This window comes from Dendrobates tinctorius, unplaced genomic scaffold (assembly GCF_039654945.1).
Source record: "Dendrobates tinctorius isolate UK_male_01 unplaced genomic scaffold, ASM3965494v1 ptg000370l, whole genome shotgun sequence".
NCBI classification, from domain to species: domain Eukaryota; kingdom Metazoa; phylum Chordata; class Amphibia; order Anura; family Dendrobatidae; genus Dendrobates; species Dendrobates tinctorius.
Genome location: NW_027362036.1, coordinates 5445162 through 5468773, shown reverse-complemented (window position 1 = coordinate 5468773; position 23612 = coordinate 5445162).

Genomic DNA, 23612 nt, shown 5'->3' with positions numbered 1-23612 from the left:
CAAAATGGTGTCATTTGTGGGGGGTTTCCACTGTTTAGGTACATCAGGGGTTTTCCAATCGCGACATGGTGTCCGATCTCAATTCCAGCCAAAAATGTCAAATGGCGCTGCTTGCCTTCTGAGCTCTGCCATGCGCCCAAATAGTGGTTTACCCCCACATGTGGGGTATCAGCGTACTCAGGACAAATTGCACAATAACATTTAGGGTCCTGTTACCCTTGGAAAAATAATAATTGGGGGTGAAAAGATCATTTTCGTGGAAAAAATATGATTTTTTAATTGTACGGCTTTATGTTATAAACTTCTGTGAAGCCCTTGGGGGTTCAAAGTTCTCACTACACATCTAGATAAGTTCCTTAGGGGTCTAGTTTCCAAAATGGTGTCATTTGTGGGGGGTTTCCACTGTTTTGGTACATCAGGGGTTTTCCAATCGCGACATGGTGTCCGATCTCAATTCCAGCCAAAAACGTCAAATGGCGCTGCTTCCCTTCCGAGCACTGCCATGCGCCCAAAAAGTGGTTTACCCCACATGTGGGGTATCAGCGTACTCAGGACAAATTGCACAATAACTTTTAGGGTCCTGTTACCCTTGGAAAAATAAGAATTGAGGGTGAAAAGATCATTTTTGTGGAAAAAATATGATTTTTTAATTGTACCGCTGTACGTTATAAACTTCTGTAAAGCCCTTGTGGGTTCAAAGTTCTCACCACATATCTAGATAAGTTCCTTGGGGGGTCTAGTTTCCAAAATGGGGTCACTTGTAGGGGGTTTCCACTGTTTAGGTACATCAGGGACTCTCCAAACGTGACATGGCGTCCGATCTGAATTCCAGCCAATTTTGCATTGAAAAAGTCAAACGGCGCTCCTTCCATTCTGAGCTCTGCCATGCGCCGAAACAGTGGTTCCCCCCCACATATCAGGTATCAGCGTACTCAGGACAAATTGCACAATAACTTTTGCAGTCCAATTTCTCCTGTTACCCTTGGTAAAATAAAAAAAATTGAACCTGAAGTATTTTTTTTGTGAAAAAAAGTTAGATGTTCATTTTTTTTTAAATATTCAAAAAAATTCCTGTGACGCACCTAAAGGGTTAATTATCTTCTTGAATGTGGTTTTGAGCACCTTAACGGGTGCAGTTTTTAGAATGGTGTCACTTTTGGGTATTTTCTTTCATATAGACCCCTCAAAGTGACCTCAAATGTGATGTGGTCCTAAAAATAAAATGGTGTTGTAAAAATGAGAAATCGCTGGTCAACTTTTAACCCTTATAACTTCCTAACTAAAAAAAAATTTTGGTTCCAAAATTGTGCTGATGTAAAGTAAACATGTGGGAAATGTTAGTTATCAAGTTTTTTGTGTGCTGTATCTCTGTGATTTAAGGGCATAAAAATTCAAAGTTGGAAAATTGCGAAATTTTCAAAATTTTCGCCAAATTTCCGTTTTTCTCACAAATAAACGCAAGTTATTTGAATGAAATTTTACCACTAACATGAACTACAATATGTCACGAGAAAACAATGTCAGAATCACGGGGATCCATGGAAGCGTTCCAGAGTTATGACCTCATAAAGGTACAGTGGTCAGAATTGTAAAAATTGGCCCGGTCATGAACGTGCAAACCACCCTTGGGGGTGAAGGGGTTAATATAAATAAAATAGGATTATAAATTCACCTTTTTTCTCATAAATTCGCTAAAAGTTAATTGCAAACATGGTAAATTAATTCACCAATATACCCAAGTGTGCTTTAATCAGCAAACCAAAATCAGGCAAAAAATGTTCTCACCTCCACCTCTTGGAGCCTAAAATGTACATCATACAGAATATTATTCTGTGTCAGTTATTTAATAAGATGTCCCTTTGCATCACACAGCTCAGCTAAAGGAGGAAAATTCAGTTGCTTCTAAAGAAATTAAATTTGTAGAAAAGAAATTAACGGCTTGTAAGCCGTTAAAGAGTAGCTAAACTTTAACACCTTCATGACCAGAGCATTTTTCATTTTTGCGTTTTCGTTTTTTTGCTACCCTTATTCTCAGAGCCATAACTTTTTAATTTTTCTGTCAGTACGGCCATGTAAGGGCTTAATTTTTGCGTGACAAGTTGTACTTTTGAACGACATCATTGGTTTTACCATGTCATGTACTAGAAAACGGGAAAAAATTTCCAAGTGCGCTGAAATTGCATAAAAAAGTGCAATCCCACACTAGTTTTTTGTTTGGCTTTTTGCTAAGTTCACTAAATGCTAAAATTGACCTGCAATTATGATTCTCCAGGTCATTACAAGTTCATAGACACCAAACATGTATAGGTTCTTTTTTATCTAAGTGGTGAAAAAATATTCCAAACTTTGTTAAAAAAAATGTGCCATTTCCGATATCCATAGCGTCTCCATTTTTCGTGATCTCAGGTCCAATGAGGGCTTACATTTTGTGTGCTGAGTTGACGTTTTTAATAATACCATTTTGGAGCAGATACGATCTTTTGATTGCCCGTTATTGTGGCAACTAAAAAAACATAATTCTAGCATTTTGACTTTTTTATCACTACGCCGTTTAGCATTCAGGTTAAGTTTAGTTCTCTCTACTCTGCTACACAAATGCGGTTATGGAAAACAGTTTCATGTCTCAGGTCATGCGCCATAGCAAGGCTGAGCAAAGAGAGAAGAAAGAAAAAAAAAAAGGTAGTTTTACTGCATCTGCAAGGCCTTGCAGTCAAAAAAGCCATACCTTTGACACGGAAACAAGGCCAAGTGACTCAACTATACATGTAAAACATAAGAGCTGCTGAAAAATGGCGGCAGGTACTCTGGATCGATGAGTCAAAATGTGAGATATTTGACTATACCAGTAGGCTGATTGTTCGCCAATGTCTGAATAGTGTTACAGTAATAAGTGATCTTTTCAAGTTTGGGGATTGCATTTCCACAAATGGAGTTGGGGATTTGGTCAGGCTATGAATTTATTCTGCTTCAGTAGAACAACCCAAATTCATAGATAATCCTCAGCGTAAGGAAGAACAAGGAGTTCTAGAAGTGACGAAATGGGACCCCACAGGTTCCTGATCGCAACATCAACAAGCCTGTCTGAGATTACATGAAGAAGGATTTGCACAAGCCTACATCCACAGAATATCTGTGGTTAGTTCTTCAAAATGTTGGAAAGAACTTCCCTGATAAGTTCCTTCAAAACTGTGTGCAAGTGTACCTGGAAGAATTAATGCCGTTTTGAACCAAAGTGCGGTCACACCAAATATTGATTTGATTTCAACTTCTCTTTTGTTTATTCCCTTTGTATTATTTTTGGCAACTAGAGATGATCTAATACATACAATGCAAATCAAATTTAAGTCAATTTTGAAGGAATCCGCGGGGTCAAGTGAATTAAAACAATTTGCATTTTAATTTGTGCAAATTATCAAAAAAAATGCCAGCAGACTTTTTACACGTTACAAAACAATTGCATCAGTCATAGACATGACCTCAGGCGCAACTGCATGAGCTTTCCAATAATGCATTGCAGCTATTAGATCACATGGTATAGCACAGCCATTCAGAAAAGACCTGTATAAAAGCCCATGAAGAAAATGCAGCAGTCATTTTAGGATGATTTACAATAGCGATGAAATGTCAGGCCTCAGTAATAGTGATAGGAAGAGAAAGCCCTAAAGCATCAGACAAAATCTTTAACCTATAATGCAGTAGTGACGATGATGAGTGTAGTAGTGTGTCAATAATACAGAGAAATTCATTGATGGGAGAGAGAGATACTGTCAGCCTCAGTGTGATTAACAGTGATATGCTGTAGCTGGTATCTGTTTTGCTGCATGTGAATTACAATTACAGCAACAAGCCACAGAAATCTGAAATCAATGTCAGTTAGAGATGGTGTGGTTGTCTGTCACAAGCGACTGCACTGAGCATTTGCTTTTTTGCGCAATCCTTTTTGTAAGGAAGTGAATAATTGCTTTAGAGTACAAATTATAATTCAGCAAAATCCAGACATTGAGCTGTGAATTTCAACTTCACAAGGTGTGTGTATCGCAAACAATTTTTTCCCCACATCTGTTTTGCTAGCCATATTTTACATCTGTAAGAGTCACCGTTTCCACATCTCTTTCAACAATCTACTTTGACAACCGTACATGCCACACCTACAGTACAGCCTGCTGCCACATACTGCATTTTACTTACTTTTTTTTGGTAAGGGTAATTGATGTTGGAAAAATTGGCAAAAGTTCATTACATTGAGTTGTACAAAGTGATTAAAGAAAAGGTAGCATTGCTAACGGACAGGTTAGTGTAAAAGAGAAAACAAAAACAGACTGCAAAAATTGTGTGAGTCGGTAGCTGCAGCAGAAGAACCACCACCAATGGTAATAGTACTATCACAATTGGCTCCTTTGCCACTGGCAGGCATAGTAAAGGGAAGGAAGTGGAGGGTGTTATGGAACACTCGTATATGGCACATCACTCAGTCACAGCAGGATGATATTACCTAAAAGGGTAATAACTAACTAAAAGGGATTATTTTGGGATCATTTAATTGAAAAAAAAAACATGAAAAGCCTGTAAGTATACTGTGTTATTAATTGGGCTTTTGATTACCACTAGTTAACAACCTTTTGTATGGTGAAGACATTTTGACATTAGTAAGGCACTGTTTGTGTTAAAAAGCTTGAATAGAGATGGATACAACCCTATTGGACCTTAGAGTTTTAAGCACATCTTTTCAGGGCAATTGGAGGTTTTCCAGTATTGTGACTGGTGGCAAAATGATTAGCTGCAAATTAATTTTTTGAGAAAAATTTTATCAAACAAGCGAATTGGAATTTCAGGAGATTTAATCATCTCTATTAGTTACGCTTCTATTTTTTTATGTATACTTGGTGTGAAGACACAGCATTGTATTTTAATTAACCAGATGACTATTATTTCGGTAGGCCTAGGGGCATGAGCTAGAGTTCATGTGAGAATAACTATTGACCCTTATTGTCATTGATTTAATGTTCAATGGCTGCCATTTGTTGACTGCCTGCTGATTAGCTATTGTATCTGTCCTTGTATTGCAGTCCTAGTATATATTGTTCTACTATCTTTTGGAAACAAAGGCACAATGTTCAAATGTTTGTTAATATGTTGATGAGTGATGACCCATTCGTGCTCTGCAATATGAAGGACAATCTATGTATGTTGTTTCAACACTCAAGCAGTGAGGGATGACCTCCTACCAATGTCCCCTAAACCTGTGGTGGATTGCCTAAATGAAAAGTTGTGGCCTATAAAAAGGAGGATCTGCCTGTTGTGATGTCACGTGTGACTGGATACACCGCCTCCAGCAGGGCGAATTTCTATAACACCCATGAACCTGGATACACCAGCTCCAGCAGGGCGAATTTAAACAGAGTTAAGGGAAACACCGGGGAAACCATTAGAATGGAGGGCCCTGCAATAGGGAACGGGGACGTGGAGACCTTCTGCACTCCCCTGAGTCAGTGTCCCTACACTCCTGATGATCCCTAGGCAGGTTCCGCACCTGGCGATGAGCTGGATACCTCAAATCCCTAGCTCGCCCTGCACCTATCCCTTTCTAGTGAACTGGATGGTGCAGAAACTAATCCCACCACTGCACTAATACACACACAAGGAAAGTCACAAACAGGGAAAAACACCACTTAGCTTTGCTCTGTTGCTATTGCTCCCAGCAACAGAGTACAACACCAAAGTTCAGCTTCACCCCTGAAGCTAGACACCTGTATTCAGCTTCCGCCTGAAGCTATTACACCAGAGCTCCCCTGAGCTGCCAGGAACACCTCTCTGTAGTTCCTTCCTTCACCAGACTTGGTTGGAAATGAGCAATAACCACCAACCGTGAGTGAGACCACCTGCTACTCCTTTATAGATAGGAGCCAGGGTATCACACCTGCTTCATTATCATGTGCAATAACACAAGCGGCCACCGGGGGCAACTGAACGAAAGTAACCAGAGTGCAATGACCCTAACGGCCACCGGGGGTAAAACTAGTACTAAAACAACCACAGTGTAATGACCCTAACGGCCACCGGGGGCAAAACTAACTTTAAGCCAACAGCTTAAAGGAAAAAAAGGTTACTTGTGCAAAATCTGTCATAATTAGGGATGAGTGATATTGCCCAATATCGTATCGGAATTCCGATTTCTGATATTGGAAAATATCAGATATCGGAATTTCCGATTTCCGATATCAATGCAAGTCAATGGGAGAAAAAAATCAGAATTACAAAATGACCACTACCACTACAGTGCTATATAATGGATAAAATGGAGGGGAAACATCTCAGGATAATGGGGAAGGAGTTTGCAGAGGCAGACTAGAAAACAAATCGCTAGAAAAATGCACAGAGCGAAAGCTGTAGCAGGAAAACTGGTCGCCATCTTCTTAACAGCGGTGCTTTTTCTTTGGGTTACGATTAGTTGGGGTAGGGTTAGGGTTTATGGTTAGTAGGGTTAGGGTTAGGGGTTAGGGTTAGTTAGGGTTATGGTTAGGGTTAGTAGGGTTAGGGTAAGGTTTAGGGTTAGTTAGGGTTAGGGTTATGCTTATGGTTGTAGGGTTAGTGTTAGGGGTTAGTGTTATTAGGGTTAGTGTTAGGGGTTATGGTTATGGTTAGTAGGGTTAGGGGTAAGGGTTAGTAGTGTTAAGGTTAGGGGTTAGGATTAGTAGGGTTATGGTTAGGGGTTAGGGTTTAGGGTTAGTAGGGTTAGGGTAAGGGTTAGGGGTTAGGATTAGTAGGGTTAGGGTTAGGTTTAGTTAGGGTTATGGTTAGTGTAAGGTTAGGGGTTAGGGTTAGTTAGGGCTATGGTTAGGGTTAGTTATGGTTATGGTTAGGGGTTTGGGTTATTAGGGTTAGGGGTTATGGTTATGTTAGTAGGGTTAGGGGTTAGGATTAGTAGGGTAAGGAGTTTGGATTAGTATGGTTAAGGTTAGGGTTTAGGCTTAGGGTTACTAGGGTTAGGGTAAGGGTTAGGGGTTAGGGTTAGTGGTTAGGGTTAGTTAGGGTTAGGGTTAGTGGTAAGGGTTAAGGGTTAGGGGTTTGGGATAGTTAGGGTTAGTGATTTTACATTATTAAATTAAAACTGCAGGTGGTGGTGTCAATATGCCCTTTGACTGACATGGCTCCACGGAGCGCTCAGAGGCTGAAGGATTATGGGATTTCCGATTTACGATGTGAAAAAAATATCGGAATCGGGAATCGGAATTCCGATATCGCAAATATCGGGCCGATTTCCGATATTTCAATATTGGAAAGCTCATCCCTAGTCATAATCCAATCTGGATCATGACACCTGTGTTCAGACTGAGAGACAAACAGAGATTCAGCCAAGACATCCAAAGGACCAGAGACAGGACAGCAGCCAATACATCATGGCTCCATCATGAGTAACACGGATCTATCATTCTACAGGAAACAACCTAGGGGACCTCGGCCCCGGTTGGAAGAATACAGATCTGCGTCATTGACTATCGCTGAACCATGGATACATTTGGAGAAAGTCAAGATTGGGATCCGCCAGTCGCCTGGCTCCATGTAGATGTTCAGAGAAACCAGGTTGCGACCCTGGGGTCAACTGGCCTTGCAACTCAATGGACTGTCATCTTCCTACACTTGTCGTTACCTCCTCTCTGTGTGCATGCCACAAGTGGAGTAATCGGCTTTGGAATCTCTGAAGTAACAGCTGACATTATCCCAGCAAGTCAGCGGAAGGTTGAGACTCTAAATGTGCACCATCTTGTAATGTGCATAACATGCTGTCTGCCTGCACCTGCCACTAGAGGGATCCTAGGGGATTAAAGGCATTTTGGTTTAGAAAACCCTTTGTGATATACTTATTGGGGAATTTTGAACTAATAGAAAAGGAATCCCTTGTTCAGGATCCTTATTTTTGGCAAAAGCAGAGCATTTTTCACTCTGTCCTTGACTATACAGATACTCCATTAATTTGAATGGGTATTGTGTAATGCAAAAATACTATACTATCTTCAAGTTTTCTCCACACTGTTCTGTCCTCACTGAATGAGACAGACGTCATTGCAGCTTATACAGGCAGCTAAACTGCTATACCGGGGTCCAATAAGGAGACTCTAGGTTGAATCTGTGCTTTATTGAATGTGATGGTATATTGGCCAGGTGAAACTACAATACAAACATACACTCAGTCAATACAGGGTACATTGGAATACATATATACATTATAAATCAACATCTGCACTACTAGCTGAGCAGGGGAAACTAACTAGACAGGCTAATATGGGACAGAAATTAGATACAGGAAGCATGATTACATACCAGCGATGCTGTCACAAGGGGAAAAGAGAAATGAGATGCTTCCTGAATGCAGGCAGAAGGAAAATGGTGGACTGGAGGGAAAATGGGGGCAGAACTAACCATAATTTTTTGCAAAAGGCTACCAGGATGCATTGCAACCTTACCAGAATGCACTGTAAATGGAGGGAAATAGAAAGTGAAAGTAAAACCCACAATAACACTGCAGTTATGACTCTGGTCACTAGATGGAGCCAGAAAACACTGTAAACATTAACAAGCAGATAATCAGGGCTTATGAATTACATGTCGGAGACAGAACACTCCCTGTCTGGCATCAAACAGATGTCACTATTCTTTTTCTCCAAAGACAATAGGATCAGCTCAGTTACTGGTCTGGAGAATGTCTTAAGTTCATTTCCTTTAGCCATCCTCAGTTCGACTTTGCGGACGTTGTCATCCTTATTCAGGAATGTCGCGGTCACTAGACCAAGTAGCCACTGGTTCCTATGGGCTTGACAGTCTTTCACAAGGACGAGGTCACCAATCCTCAGATTAGTCCTGGTAGATTGCCACTTTGTCCGTGGCTGCAGGGTAGACAAATATTGTTTGCACCACCTGTCCCAGAATGTGTTAGCAAGACTTTGTACCTGTTTCAACTGGCGCTTGTAGACGTCCTTAACGTCGAATTCTCCTGGAGAGGCACTGGATAGTCCTGTTTTCTGGGTGAGGAGAGTAGCTGGAGTCAATGTATGAAGTGTAGACACCTGAGGGTGGATTTCAGCATCTAAGTCCTCTCTCACTAGTTCAAAGGTGTCTGGAAAACGTTCCTCAGTGTACAATAGTTTTGGCACTGAGAGCCGTGTTGTACTTCCTAGTCGACTTGCGTCAACTGCTCTAGTTGTGTGATCTGCAGGATTTTGGTCCATGGGAATGTAATGCCACTGTTTTGGATGAACTGATCTAATTCATAGCACTCTGTTGTTGACATAAACGTAGAATTGTCTAGTTTCATTGTGGATGTATCCCAGGACTACTTTGCTGTCTGAGTAGAACTTGTCTTGTGTCAGGTCGATATCCATCTCGGATGCAATAAACTCTACTAACTCAATGGCTAGAACTGCAGCACAAAGCTCTAACCTGGGTATAGTGTGCTCTGGTTGTGGAGCAAGTTTGGCCTTCCCCATAACGAATCCAATGTGGCTCTAACATTTGGAGTCTACAGTTTTGAGATAGGCAACAGCAGCGATTGCTTTGACAGAAGCATCTGCAAATATTTACAGTCTTTGGCTTTGTATTTTGTATTTCTGTAGACGGCACAGGGGTGTATGGTCTTGACACATTCAGGTTGGAGAGAGCTGCTAAAGAGTTCTTCCATACTTCCCACTGGATTCTCTTATCAGGTGGCAGAGGTGCATCCCAGTCAGATGTTTCCTTAGTTAAGTCTCTTAGTATGGCTTTGCCTTGTATAGTAACAGGAGCTGCAAAACCCAAGGGATTATACAGGCTGTTGATAGTAGACAGGACACCCCTGCATGTGAAAGGCTTTTCTTCCTGGCTGACCTGAAAGGTAAAAGTGTCTGACTGTAGATTCCAGAGAAGCCCGAGGCTGCATTGCATTGGTGTGGGGTCTGACCCCAGGTCCAGGTCTGTGAGACCGTTACACAAGTCTTGTGAAGGAAATGCTTTCATGAGTTCTTGGCTGTTTGAGGCTATTTTGTGAAGCCTGAGGTTAGAGCAAGCAAGCATCTCTTGGGCTCTCTTGAGAAGACTGATGGCAGTCTCATTAGAAGGCATGGCTTTCAGACAGTAATCAACATAAAAGTATTTTTCTATGAATTGTCTGACATCTGATCCGTATTCTGTTTCTCCTTCTTGAGTTGACCTTTTGAGTCCATAAATGGCGACTGCAGGTGAAGGACTATTGCCAAAGATGTGCACTCTCATGCGATACTCTGTGACCTCTTTAGTAGGATCATTGTTTCTGTACCAGAAGAATCTTAGGAAGTTCCTGTCTCTCTCTCTCACAAGGAAACAATGGAACATTTGCTGGATGTCAGCGATGAAGGCAATGGAATCCTTACGGAAGCGTAAAAGTACTACCAGCAGTTTGTTATTGAGGTCTGGTCCTGTCAGTAGAACGTCATTCAGGGTGACATCATCAAACTTAGCACTGGAGTCACACGGCACTCTAATCTGGCCCAGTTTCTTAGGGTGGTATACTACAAACATGGGTAGGAACCAGCATTCTTCAGAGTCTTTGAGAGTGGGAGCTAGTTCTGCATGGCAGTTCTCAAAAATGTTTGACATGAAGGAGAAAAAGTGATTTTTCATCTCTGGTTTCTTTTGCAGATTATGCTTGAGAGAGGAGAAACATTTTAATGCTTGATTTCTGTTGTTCTGTAGACGTGGTCTGTGGGTTCTGAAGGGAAGAGATGCGACCCAGCTGTTGGTCTCATCTTTTACAAGTCCCTTGTCCATTACCTCTAAGAACAACTTGTCCTCTACCGACATTGCCACTTGGTTGTCTTGCTTAGTTCTCTGGAAGACTTTGCACCTCAACTGATCCTCATAGCTTCCTGACACCATACTGCTGTCATGAGTAAAGTCTATTAAATGATTTGGTAGTTGGATGCTGTGTGGTAGTTCCTTGATATGGAACTCGTTGTTGCAAGGTTGAAATAGAGATGGGTGTCCTTTCTCCAATGTATTTGTTAGCATACTTGTCACAGAAGATGGGGCGTGCATATGTCCCAAGCATACGTTTCCTATTATGACACATCCTAGGTTTTGCCTTTGGGCATAGGGAGCATTGTGGTGTCCATTGATGTGACTTCTCACTTTATGAACCTGTAGGATATCTCTTCCCAACAGCAGTATTATCTGTGCTTGATGGTCGAGTTCCGGTATAAGGTATGCTATGTGTTTCAAGTGAGCGTGATGGATTGCCAAATCTGGCGTAGGTATTTCAGATCTATTGTCTGGGATTTGGTTACAATCGATGATTGTAGGTAGTGGTAGGCAGAATTGTCCGTCTAAGGACTTAATTTGGTAGTCAGTAGCTTTCCTGCCTGCTGTTGTTACAGTACCTGCACATGTCTTTAATGAGTAGGGAGTGCTTGGCCCTTTGATGTTGAATAGGTCAAAGAATGCTGATCTAGCCAAGAATCGATTACTTTGATCATCCAAGATAGCATACAGTCTTACAGCTTTGTCTCTATGGCCCCTTGGGTACACTATGACGAGGCATATTTTTGAACAGGACCTACTGTCTATTGTCCCTTTACAGACTTCAGTACATTGTGAAGTGATCCCTGGAATAGCTGCATTGGTGCTTTTTTCCTCCCCGCCATGCTCACTGTCAGCTGGCGTGTTTTGTGCACTCCATGGAGCTGGGCCAGGGTGTAGAGCAGTGTTATGATCTGTGGTGCCACACTCTGTGCATTTTACACTGACCTTACAATCCTTGGCGAGATGAGGTGTGGATGAGCAGCACTTGTAGCAGATACCATTGTCTTTCAGGAGGCTTCTGAGATCTGGCATAGATTTTCCCCTGAAGGCTCTGCATTTCAGGAGAGGATAAGGCTTCAGATGGAGCGGGCACTGCTTGTCAGGCTCCTGTACCTTTGTCTCTGATTGAGAGCAGCTAGCAGACCTGTAATTGGAACTTGGAGAAGAAACATACAGTAAGTCTTGTGCACTGCCACAGAGGTTCTACATGGATTTGCAGCTGGTGACGGTGTGGCATATGACATTGCAAAATCAAAGCTGGGATCATTTCTGATTGTCGCTTGTTCGTGTATAAAGTCTACAAAAACAGAGAAGGGAGGGGATGGAACACTGTGTTTGTATTTGTACGTGGAACCATGTGTAAGCCACCTCTCCTGTAGATTGTAGGGCAACTTTTGGACTATAGGGTTAACACCTTTGGCTGTGTCAAGGAATGCAAGTCCTTGTGGGTCACCTTCACATTTATCAACTAGGACTTCCTTTAGCAGGTCACCTAGTTCTCTAAGTTTCTGGAGACCTTTGTTAGATATTTTAGGAAAGTCATTGATTCTTTTGAACAAGGCTCTCTCTATTACCTCTGCTGAGCCGTAACACTCATCCAGCCTCTTCCAGATCTCTTTGAGGGTGGTTTATATTAATGTCTCTGATCCTTACTGCATGTTTGACTGACTCTTCTCCTTGGTATTTGACTAAGAGGTCTATCTCTTCCCTGTGTTGTAGCCCCAAGTCTCTAGTAACATTTTGGAAGGAAGCTTTCCAAGCTCTGTAACCTTCAGCGTGGTCAGTGAATTTCATGAGTCCCTTGGCAACCAGATCACGTTGTGTGAAGAACTTAGCAAATTCTGTTGTGAACCGGTTGTCAGCGGAATATAGTGGTGATAGGTCACCCTGATAGTGATGTGAGGTGCATTTATACCTGTTTGTATCCTCAGGGTGGCGCCAGCCAGTGTCATATTGATTTTGTCTGACGTGCGGTGTGTTAGCAAGGTGATTCACGTTGGTTACCTGGTGAGGGGCAAGGTAGACATTAGCAGAGTTGTTTTGCTCCACGTTTTCCTGGAGCTGAGCCTCGTGATGACTCTCACACGCTTCATTGGATGTGTCATGTTCTTGGTTATAGTTTGGATCAGGAAGTTCATTAACATATTGAGATGTGAATTGTGGCGAATCTTGCAGTGGCAACTTCAGACTTGACGTACTGCTTCGGCTATGCAACTCAGGGTTGTGCGTGGCTTCTCGCGATTCTGCTTCAGCTAGGGCTGCAGCAGCTTCTCTTTTTGCTGCTAGGCTCTCTAAGGCGGCATCCATGTGTGTCTTCTCTAACTGAAGTCACATTTCTTCTTTGGCATAGCTTGCTCTCATTTTGGCGGCTTCAGCATTTGAGCGGGCAATGGCGACCGCGCTGCTAATGGATACAGTCTTTGAGGAGATGGAAGTAACAGATTTTGTCCTGTGTAATTTGTGGGACATTGTGTCTTGGGGGAAACGCTTGGCTGTGCAGAGATTGCTGTAACTGTGTTAAGTCTCTGTGTAGCCGCTGACTTGAATCTCACTAGATGGATTACTGCAGTTTCACTAGTTCCTGCAGGATGGAAGACTGTCTTTTCTCTGAATTTCCATTAGCTGAATGGCTGCTGTTTTACTGCCCCCTGCAGGATGAAATACTTTTCTTTCTCTGAGTTCCCACTAGCTGGATAGTTGCTGTTTCACTGTTCTGTCCTCACTGAATGAGACAGATGTCATTGCAGCTTATACAGGCAGCTAAACCGCTATACCGGGGTCCAATAAGGAGACTGTAGGTTGAATCTGTGCTTTATTGAATGTGTTGGCATATTGGCGCGGTGAAACTACAATACAAACATATAAATTCACTCAGTCAATACAGGGTACATTGGAATACATATATACATTATAAATCAACATCTGCACTACTAGCTGAGCAGGGTAAACTAACTAGGCAGGCTAATATGGGACAGAAATTAGATACAGGAAGCTTGATTACATACCAGAGATGCTGTCACAAGGGGAGAAGAGAAATGAGATGCTTCCTGAATGCAGGCAGAAGGAAAATGGTGGACTGGAGGGAAAATGGGGGCTGAACTAACCATAATCCTTTGCAAAAGGCTACCAGGATGCATTGCAACCTTACCAGAATGCACTGTAAATGGATGGAAATAGAAAGTGAAAGTAAAACACACAATAACACTGCGGTTATGACTCTCGTCACTAGATGGAGCCAGAAAACACTGTAAACATTAACAAGCAGAATATCAGGGACTATTAATTAAATGTCGGAGACAGAACACACACATTACAGTTTATATCACTGTAAGAATAAAAATATATATATATATAGTTACCTGTAGGATCAAGGCAATAAACTCATAAGCATTAGATGTTAGAAGATACTGAGTATTGATGGATCAGACTACAAAAAGACAAAACAAAACATAAGTTTTAAATCTGAAAATACAAAGGTGTTTCTTCTCTTCAACAGTTTTTAAATAATATTAATAAAAATGAGTTTTATTTACATTTCACTGCTACTACTAGTAAGGTCGGTGTACATTTTTTGGACCTCAATATTTTTGTTGACTGTGGCAAAATTCAAACTTGCACTTATAATAAACCCACTGATTCAAATAGTTATATCTCAATGACTAGTTGCCATCTCCCAAGATGGCTGCTTAATGTCCCGTGCAGCCAATTTATGAGAGCACATCGTAATTGCTCCAGCCCCCCACACAGTATGACCGTGAGGCAAATACTCTTACCAAAAAATTTTTGGACAAAGGGTACGATTATCAGCATTTAAAAGATACCCAAGTCAAGGTGAAAGAGATTCCTCGGGGTCAATTACTGTGTACTAACCAATTAATAGAGGAAGAGGATCCTAAAGAATCCGAGTAGATAAATATACCAATCATTACACAATATAATTCAAATATTCACTTATTCAAAAAAATTGTTAATAAACATTGGGATCAGCAACAGGCCCGCTGTCTTGGGGTCATACTTGATTCCGAGCTTTCCTTTGCCCCCCACATTCGATCAGTGGCTCGCTCTTGTCATCTGCACCTCAAAAACATTTCTAGAATTCGACCTTTTCTTACTTTTGACTCTGCAAAAACTCTTACTGTTTCTCTTATTCATTCTCGTCTCGACTATTGTAACTCTCTTCTAATCGGTCTCCCTCTTACCAAACTCTCCCCTCTCCAATCTGTCTTGAATGCTGCAGCCAGGATCATATTCCTCACCAATCGTTACACCGATGCCTCTACCTTGTGCCAGTCATTACACTGGCTACCCATCCACTCCAGAATTCAGTATAAACTTATTACCCTCACCCACAAAGCCCTCCATGGCTCAGCACCACCCTACATCTCCTCCCTTGTTTCAGTATACCACCCTACCCGCGCCCTCCGTTCTGCTGATGACCTGAGATTAGCATCCTCAATAGTCAGAACCTCCCACTCGCGTCTCCAAGACTTTACACGTGCCTCGCCAATTCTTTGGAATATACTTCCCAGGTCAATACGATTAGTCCCCAATCCCCCAAATTTTAAGCGTGCCCTGAAAACGCATTTATTCAGACTGGCCTATCGCCTCAACACATTAACCTAATCTATCCCTGTGTGGCACAGCCAAAAGTTTTACCATAACCAGATTTCCTGAATCATGTTCCCACATGCTTTATGCATCCATTAGCCCTCTCTGTCTGTACTGTTACACACTTAACATTATGGCTGGTCCATACAATCAGGGCAACTGTTACCACCCACCTTTCGTGTCTACCTCTTTCCTCATAGACTGAAAGCTTGCGAGCAGGGCCCTCTTTCCTCTTGGTATTTGTTATAATCTACTGTATGTGATTATTGTTATGCTGTAATGTCTATTGTCTGTACAAATCCCCTCTGAAATGTAAAGTGCTGCGGAATATGTCGGCGCTATCAAAATAAAATTTATTATTATTATTATATTATCTTCTAAAAGAAGATAAGATAATTGGAGATAAATTATCCCAACAACCTCGATTTGTGTTTAAAAAGGCTAGAAATTTAGCCAATATTATTGCCCCTACATTACGGAACTCTATTTTTCCAAGTGTTACTTTGGGTCCTTTTAAGGAATCAGTAAAAGGCTTTTTTCCTTGTAAAAAGTGAAAAGGTTGTGTAAAACACTCAATCCTACTAAACAGCAGAGTGTAATTTCAAATGAAAATATACAATTTCCAATAACAGATTTCATTACATGCACTACTCAAGGCGTTATTTATGTTATAGAATGTCCATGCAGAAAAATGTATGTGGGACGCACTAAGCGGCCACTTAATAAGCGTATAGGGGAACATCTTCGCAATATAAGATCTAAGTCTGACAATCATCCTCTATCTAGACATTTTTCATCTGTTCACAAGGGGTCTCTGCGGGGTATTAAAATAATGGGTATCAAAAAGGTCCATAAACACTGGCGCAATGGGGATTTTATTAAATTAATGTCAAAAGAAGAAATCAGGTGGATTTTTGAATTGGACACTTTAAAACCGAGGGGACTTAATAATGAGGTGGAACTGTTTGCTTTTGATTAACATCATCTGTTTGTACTAGCTATTCATTGCTGAGCCAAGGGTATTTAACCCCACCGAGTGCATGATGAGCCATCCCTGAGGAAGGAATCCGTGCTATTCCAAAACTAGTTGGAATTTTGGCTCAAGCAGCACTCTTGTTATCAGACATCACGTGACTGCGCGCCTCACGTGATCTGGATTATCATCGCAGGTCCTGCCGGACTCACACCACGCTGACCGCGGGTGTCTACAATCTATAATGCGGCTGTTATGCTGACAGCCGTTGGACTGTGCCTGCTTTAGTGAGTGATTATTTATGCTCTTTTCCCTGCTCTCATGCCATTCACGTGGGATCTATCACTATCGGAGAATTATCGGACGTTTGCCTGCACCTGGAGCCTGTTACGGCCGGAACAGAGCTTGTGTTTTATTTGTTTTTTTATCTACTGATTGAGAGACTTCCTAAACGATTAGCAAGCATAAGCCACTGGCTTCTACTGCTTAAAAGTCCGCTCTCAGCGGTGAATCTACTGCTTAAAAGTCTGTTCACATTAGTGAACCACCGGGCGTTTCCCACTGCACTCCTATTCAGAGGTAATAGTCACAGTGGGGGTATGTGTAAGATACATTTATAGCACTTTATGGTTCCCCCCCAGTGTGTTTGTTTCTGTTTTTATTTATGTCTGCATAGTTATATGGTAGGTGATTTTAATTAACTATTAGAATGCAATACCGACCATGCTCTTACTCACTGGAGTCTAACCCAGACACTTCACACTTTTTTTTTTTTGGATTTGACTTTGTATTTTCAGATTTAAAACTTATGTTTTGTTTTGGCTTTTTGTAGTTTGATCCATCAATACTCAGTATCTTCTAACTTCTAATGCTTATGAGTTTATTGCCTTGATCCTACAGGTAACTATATATATATATATATTTTTATTCTCCATTGATTCACAGCGCTAGAATCATTTTGTTTAAATTGTTTATTTTCACCCCTGGTGGTGTGGGGGTTTCTAGCGCCGTTGGTATATTATATATAGTTTATATCACTTGGTAGTCTCAGCAGGGGTACCAACTGAAATTGTAAGCTTTTTTTTCCAAAAACAAGTTAAAATTGCATTATTAGTCTGGATGAATTGTGGGAATTGTATGGTATAAAAGATGGATAAGTGAGAAAGTGTGAAGGTGGAAAATAAGAATAATTTAAGATGAAGAATTGTACCCTAGCAAGGTTTTTGCATTCTTACAAGAAACAAAAGTGATAATAAGATGATCTGCAAAGAATCACTAAAATATCTTAGGAGTAGGACCTAAAGTGGAAATAATGATGATTATCATATTATCATAAAGCCGTAGCAAATTATGATCAGATTCATAATGATACATATTGTAAGTATGCATATATTAGTTTAAATATCTACATCATTAACTATACAGTTTATATGATATAACATTATTTAAGGTGGGATGTCTTATGCATACATTACAACTTGATTAACATTTGGAAAACCCCCTATAAAATAATTTAGTAGTAGTGATGGGCGAGCACTAAAATGCATGGGTGCTCGTTGCTCTGGTCGAGCATATTGGAATGCTCGGGTGCTCAACCCGAGCAACGAGCCCAATGTGTCTATGGGAAATTCGAGCATTTTTAACGTCCCCCCTTGGCAGTCTTTAGAGGGACTAGAAATAGCGGAAACCGATGTGAACACTGCTCAAATGACATGGGAACATCATGGGGAAGACCCCTGGAAGCATTTCTGACTCCCACGTCACTGCTGTGAACAATGTTGTCAGAGTCTTACGCCACTTTTACAGACGCACAATAACACATACAAAAACGAAACCAAAATGGATGTTTCTGGGAAATATGTTAAGGAACATCCTTTCCAGGGTAATGACTTGTATATAAGGTAAAATAAATAACCAAAAGCAAAAATGCTCCTCAACACCTTGGGCTATGTTAACACATAGCGTTTTTGATGTGTTTTTGAAATTTAGCATTGCTTTCAACCAAGACAAATGCATTCACTGGGAAATGTCATTTTAAAATTTTTTCAACCTTAGATGGCCAGGTGGTGTGTGACACATCAGACACCTCCTGTTTCATTTATGAAGGAGGGACAAGTCACAGAGCCTATTTTTATAGGGCCATCAGGCGGCCTTTACTATTCATCCATCAGCCGGCTATGCTTTGTTGCTCCCATTATTAAACAGTGGGTCTTCTATACTGTTATTACCTATGCAGTGAGTGGCAGGGCTGCCAAAAATTAGGAAACACCCCAATATTCCTTTGAAGAGACGTACAGGAGGGCCTCCTGAGAACAATGTTCCCATTATTATGAAGTGGTTCTCCCATACTGTTTGACTATGCAGTGAACGCAAGGCCAGGCCAAAATTTAGATGCACCCCAATAACCCTTTGAAGAGACGTACAGGAGGGCCACCAGAAAGCAATGTTCCCATTATTAGTAAGTTGGTCCTCCCATATGGTTTAAGCCCTTCCCGACTGTGCTATATATATATATATATATATACTGCTCTGCGGGAGCTGCGTTCCCGCAAAAAGAAGTATACATATGGCGCCATGATTGCGCGGGCTCACGCTGAGCGCCGCTGCAATCAAATGTGGATGTCAGCTCTATATGAGAGCTGACACTTTTCAGCAATGACCACGATCGGTGCAGTCACCGATCGTGGGCCTTTAACCCCTGTGATGCTACTGTCAATAGTCGCAGCGACATCGAGGAGCATCGCAGATTTTTTTTAAAAAAATCGCAAAATTAAAAAAATAAAATAAAAGATCAGTCTTAAAACTATGCTTTATCATCATATCGCCACACAAAAAGTGGAATAAAACGGAATCCAAAAGACGAATGTAAGCAAAAATGGTATCTCTGAAAACATCATCTTGTCCCGCAAAAAACAATCAGCAATACAGCTCCATCAGTGCAAAAATAAAAGTTAGATATTTTTTCTCTAAAATAGTTTTTATTGCTTAAAAGCGTCAAAACATAAAAAATAAACAAATTTGGTATCGCTGTATTTGTACTAACCCAAAGAATAAAGCTGCCCTATCAATTTTACCACACGCAGAACAACAAAGAAAATCCAAAAATGCCCGGTAATGACACCAATAACATTGTCAACTCATATTGCAAAAAACAAGCGCAATGTCATAACTCTGTTTTTGGGTGTCCAGGGACCAGGAGCTCCTTCCCAGTCCTTAATGGGGCAACCTAGTTTGCCCTGCTCCCTGGATTACTTCTTATGGTGAAGATACCAGGGCCATGTACCTTGCCATAGCTCCTGAATCTGTCCTCAGTGGGTACTCTTCCCCCACCCAGGGAAGAGGGGAGTACGAACAGGGGTAACAAAAAATTACTAAACATTCAAATATACTCACTCATGTAACAGAGGAATGCACCAGGGAGTGGATGATGTCGTTAATCCAAAGAATGGTAAGAAAGTAAATTATCACAAACACAAAACCCAGCAACAGTCACAGAAATCCACCAAACGCCTTCTCCATTAACAACCACCAACAACCTGCAGCCATGCAGCAAAAGCTAATTCTGACAATGAGTGCTACCTGGGACCCAGATTACAGTATATAGGAGATGGGAGTGGCTAATAGTGCACAGCTGAAAGCCTAAATGCTCTAGGAGCTCTCAACCGAGGAGATTAAGCCCTGCACTGCCAAAAGAAATTTACACTGTTTACTATGAAGGCGTAGTGCTTCTAATCAGTGCAGGAGTAGGTGAAATCAGACACTGTGGTCTTCTAGCTCCTCTCTGTTGCGGTAAACTCATGACACGCTTACATGACTGTCAGCCGAAATATGGAAAAATTATACCTCTCAAAATATGGTGATCCAAAATCTAGTTTTCGTAAAAACAGCATCTTTTAGCATGTGACAGGAGCCAAACAAAAAAAAATGCTATAAATCTGGTATCGCTGTAATTGCACCAACCGAAAGAATAAAGTTGTCTAATCACTTATACCACGCGGAATGGCGTAAAAATTAAAAAAACAATTCTTCCCCTGCTGTTGACTTTTTTAATTCTGCCTCCAAAACACTGCAGTAAGGCTTGGCTCACATTTATCTTGCGCTGAGCACTTACACCGGACTTTCCGTGTAAATCTCTGAAATTCATGATACATAATTAAGACAGAACACCCAGTGGAAGATTCACTATAATGAGGCAGACGTCTTTTTAGGCATGCATTAAAGCGTGGTCTGACACAGTTTTGTGCACTTCTGAAAAGAAGGACAATGCTGAAGTGAGGCCAGACGGAATGCAGAGAAACTCTGCTGCTTCATTATAGTGAATGGTTCCCTCGGGGGGGTTCATCTGAATTACATCACTTGGAGATTTAGGTGTAAACCCCGATTTAAGTGCTCAGCATAGAGGGCCTGATAAATGTGATCCCAAATGTTATGTAAAATGTTCCCAACAAAAGCTTCTAATCAATCCACAAAAAAGTTCCCATTTAGGTCCACCATCTGTCAATGGAAATATAAGGGGCTTCCATGTTACTGGTAGTACAAAGGCTCTGTAAAAGTGCTACAGCTCCTTGCCCCTGAAAATAAATTCAGAAAATTCTGTGCTCCCAAATCCAAATGCTCCCCTCCCTTCTGAGCCCCATATTGTGCCAATATTTAGCGTCCAGATGTTTGGCATTTCTGTAGCAATGACAAATCACCTAGTTAACAGGTGCGTGTCTCCGGAAACATGAGCTGGACACCACAACATACTAGGCACTACAACGTATTGGTGACTATAACGTACCAGGGACTACAACATACTGGGCACTGCAATGGCAGTTTGCAATTTTCAGTCGGCAACATCCACTGCTGATTGTTTCTGGAAACCACCCATGGAGTCAAAATTGTCACTACACCTGTAGATAAACTCTCAAAGGGGTATAATTTCCAAAATGGGGTCATTTGAGGAGGGATTCTGCACTTCTAGTAATTAGGGCCTCTGTATATCAAGTCCACAAACTATTCTAACAAAATCGTTGTGATGAATCTGAGGGTATCATTATCCGGAGGCTTCCTATTGTTGGTAATCAATAATTCAGAACGTCTACTTTCCTTAGCTCCTTGATAGGCCTGCTTCAACACATGCTTGCGGTAGCCCCTATTCAAAAATCTATCCCTCAAATCCCTGGCTTGTGACTCAAAACTAGATATCTCAGAACAATTCCTCCGAATTCTGAGATATTGTCCCTTAGGGATGGCTTTCTTAAGATGTTGAGGATGATGACTACCCCAATGTAATAGGGAATTGGTCGATGTAGGTTTCCTATAAGTAGAAGTCCCTATCTCTCCTTTCTCGTTTTTCTCAATCAATATATCCAGAAAGGGCAGTCTCCATGTCTCAATGACTGAAGTGAAAAACAGGCCTATGTCATTGTGGTTAAGAGCCACAACGAATTCATTAAATTCCTCAACGGAGCCTCTCCAAACAATGAAAATGTCGTCTATGTACCGCGTCCACAATTCAGGGACACGGCACACAGATGACCCCCCATCCTTATCACCATCAAAAACCAAAATCTCCTCCCACCAGCCGAGGAGGAGATTTGCATATGCCGGGGCACAAAGGCTCCCCATAGCGGTCCCCCTCAGCTGGTGGTACACCCTATGGTTAAAGACAAAAAAAGGAGGAGGAGGAAAATAGCGCTCCGTGCCTCCAGAGTCTCACTGTATTTCTATGCAGTACTGTACAGCCACATATGGGGTATTCTACATTTAGTAGAATTTGTGAGACTAATTTTGGTGCCATTTTACCAATTTCCTCAGTGTAAAAATGTAAAATCTGAGGCTAAAACTAAATTTTGGTGGTAAAAATGTAATTATTTTTTCATCACTGCCCAATGGTATAAAATTCTGTGACACACCTGTTAATGTCAATATGATCATTGCACCCCTTGATGAATCCATTGTGGTGTAGTTTCTAAAATGGGTTTACTTATGGGGGGACTCTTTTGTTCTACAGTCATGGCCAAAAGTTTTGAGAATGACACAAATATTAATTTTTACAAAGTCTACTGCTTCATTTTTTCTAATGGCAATTTGCATATACTCCAGAATGTTATAAAGAGTGATCAGCTTAACAGCAATTACTTGCAAAGTCAATATTTGCCTAGAAAATGAACTTTATCCCCCAAAACACATTTCAACATCATTGCAGCCCTGCCTTAAAAGGACCAGCTAACATCGTTTCAGTGATTGCTCCATTAACACAGGTGTGGGTGTTGATGAGGACAGGGCTGGAGATCAATCTGTCATGATTAAGTAAGAATGACACCACTGGACACTTTAAAAGGAGGCTGGTGCTTGGCATCATTGTTTCTCTTCTGTTAACCATGGTTATCTCTAAAGAAACACGTGCAGTCATCATTGCACTGCACAAAAATGGCCTAACAGGAAAGAGTATCGCAGTTAGAAAGATTGCACCTCAGTCAACAATCTATCGCATCATCAAGAACTTCAAGGAGAGAGGTTCCCTTGTTGCCAAAAAGGCTCCAGGGCGCCCAAGAAAGACCAGCAAGCACCAGGACCATCTCTTAAAAGTGTTTCAGCTGCGGGATCGGGCTACCAGCAGTGCAGAGCTTGCTCAGGAATGGCAGCAGGCAGGTGTGAGTGCATCTGTGAGGCGGAGACTCTTGGAGCAAGGCCTGGTCTCAAGGAGGGCAGCAAAGAAGCCATTTCTCTCCAGAAAAAACATCATGGACAGACTGATATTCTGCAAGAGGTACAGGGAGTGGACTGCTGAGGACTGGGGTAAAGTCATTTTCTCTGATGAATCCCCTTTTCGATTGTTTGGGACATCTGGAAAACGGCTTATTCGGAGAAGACGAGGTGAGCGCTACCACCAGTCTTGTCTCATGCCAACTGTCAAGCATCCTGAAACCATTCATGTGTGGGGTTGCTTCTCAGCCAAGGGAATGGGCTCTCTTTCAGTCTTGCCTAAAAACACAGCCATGAATAAAGAATGGTACCAGAATGTCCTCCGAGAGCAACTTCTCCCAACCGTCCAAGAGCAGTTTGGCGATCAACGATGCCTTTTTCAACATGATGGAGCACCTTGCCATAAAGCAAAGGTGATAACTAAATGGCTCAGGGAACAAAACATAGAGATTTTGGACCATGGCCTGGAAACTCCCCAGATCTTAATCCCATTGAGAACTTGTGGTCAATCATCAAGAGACGGGTGGACAAACAA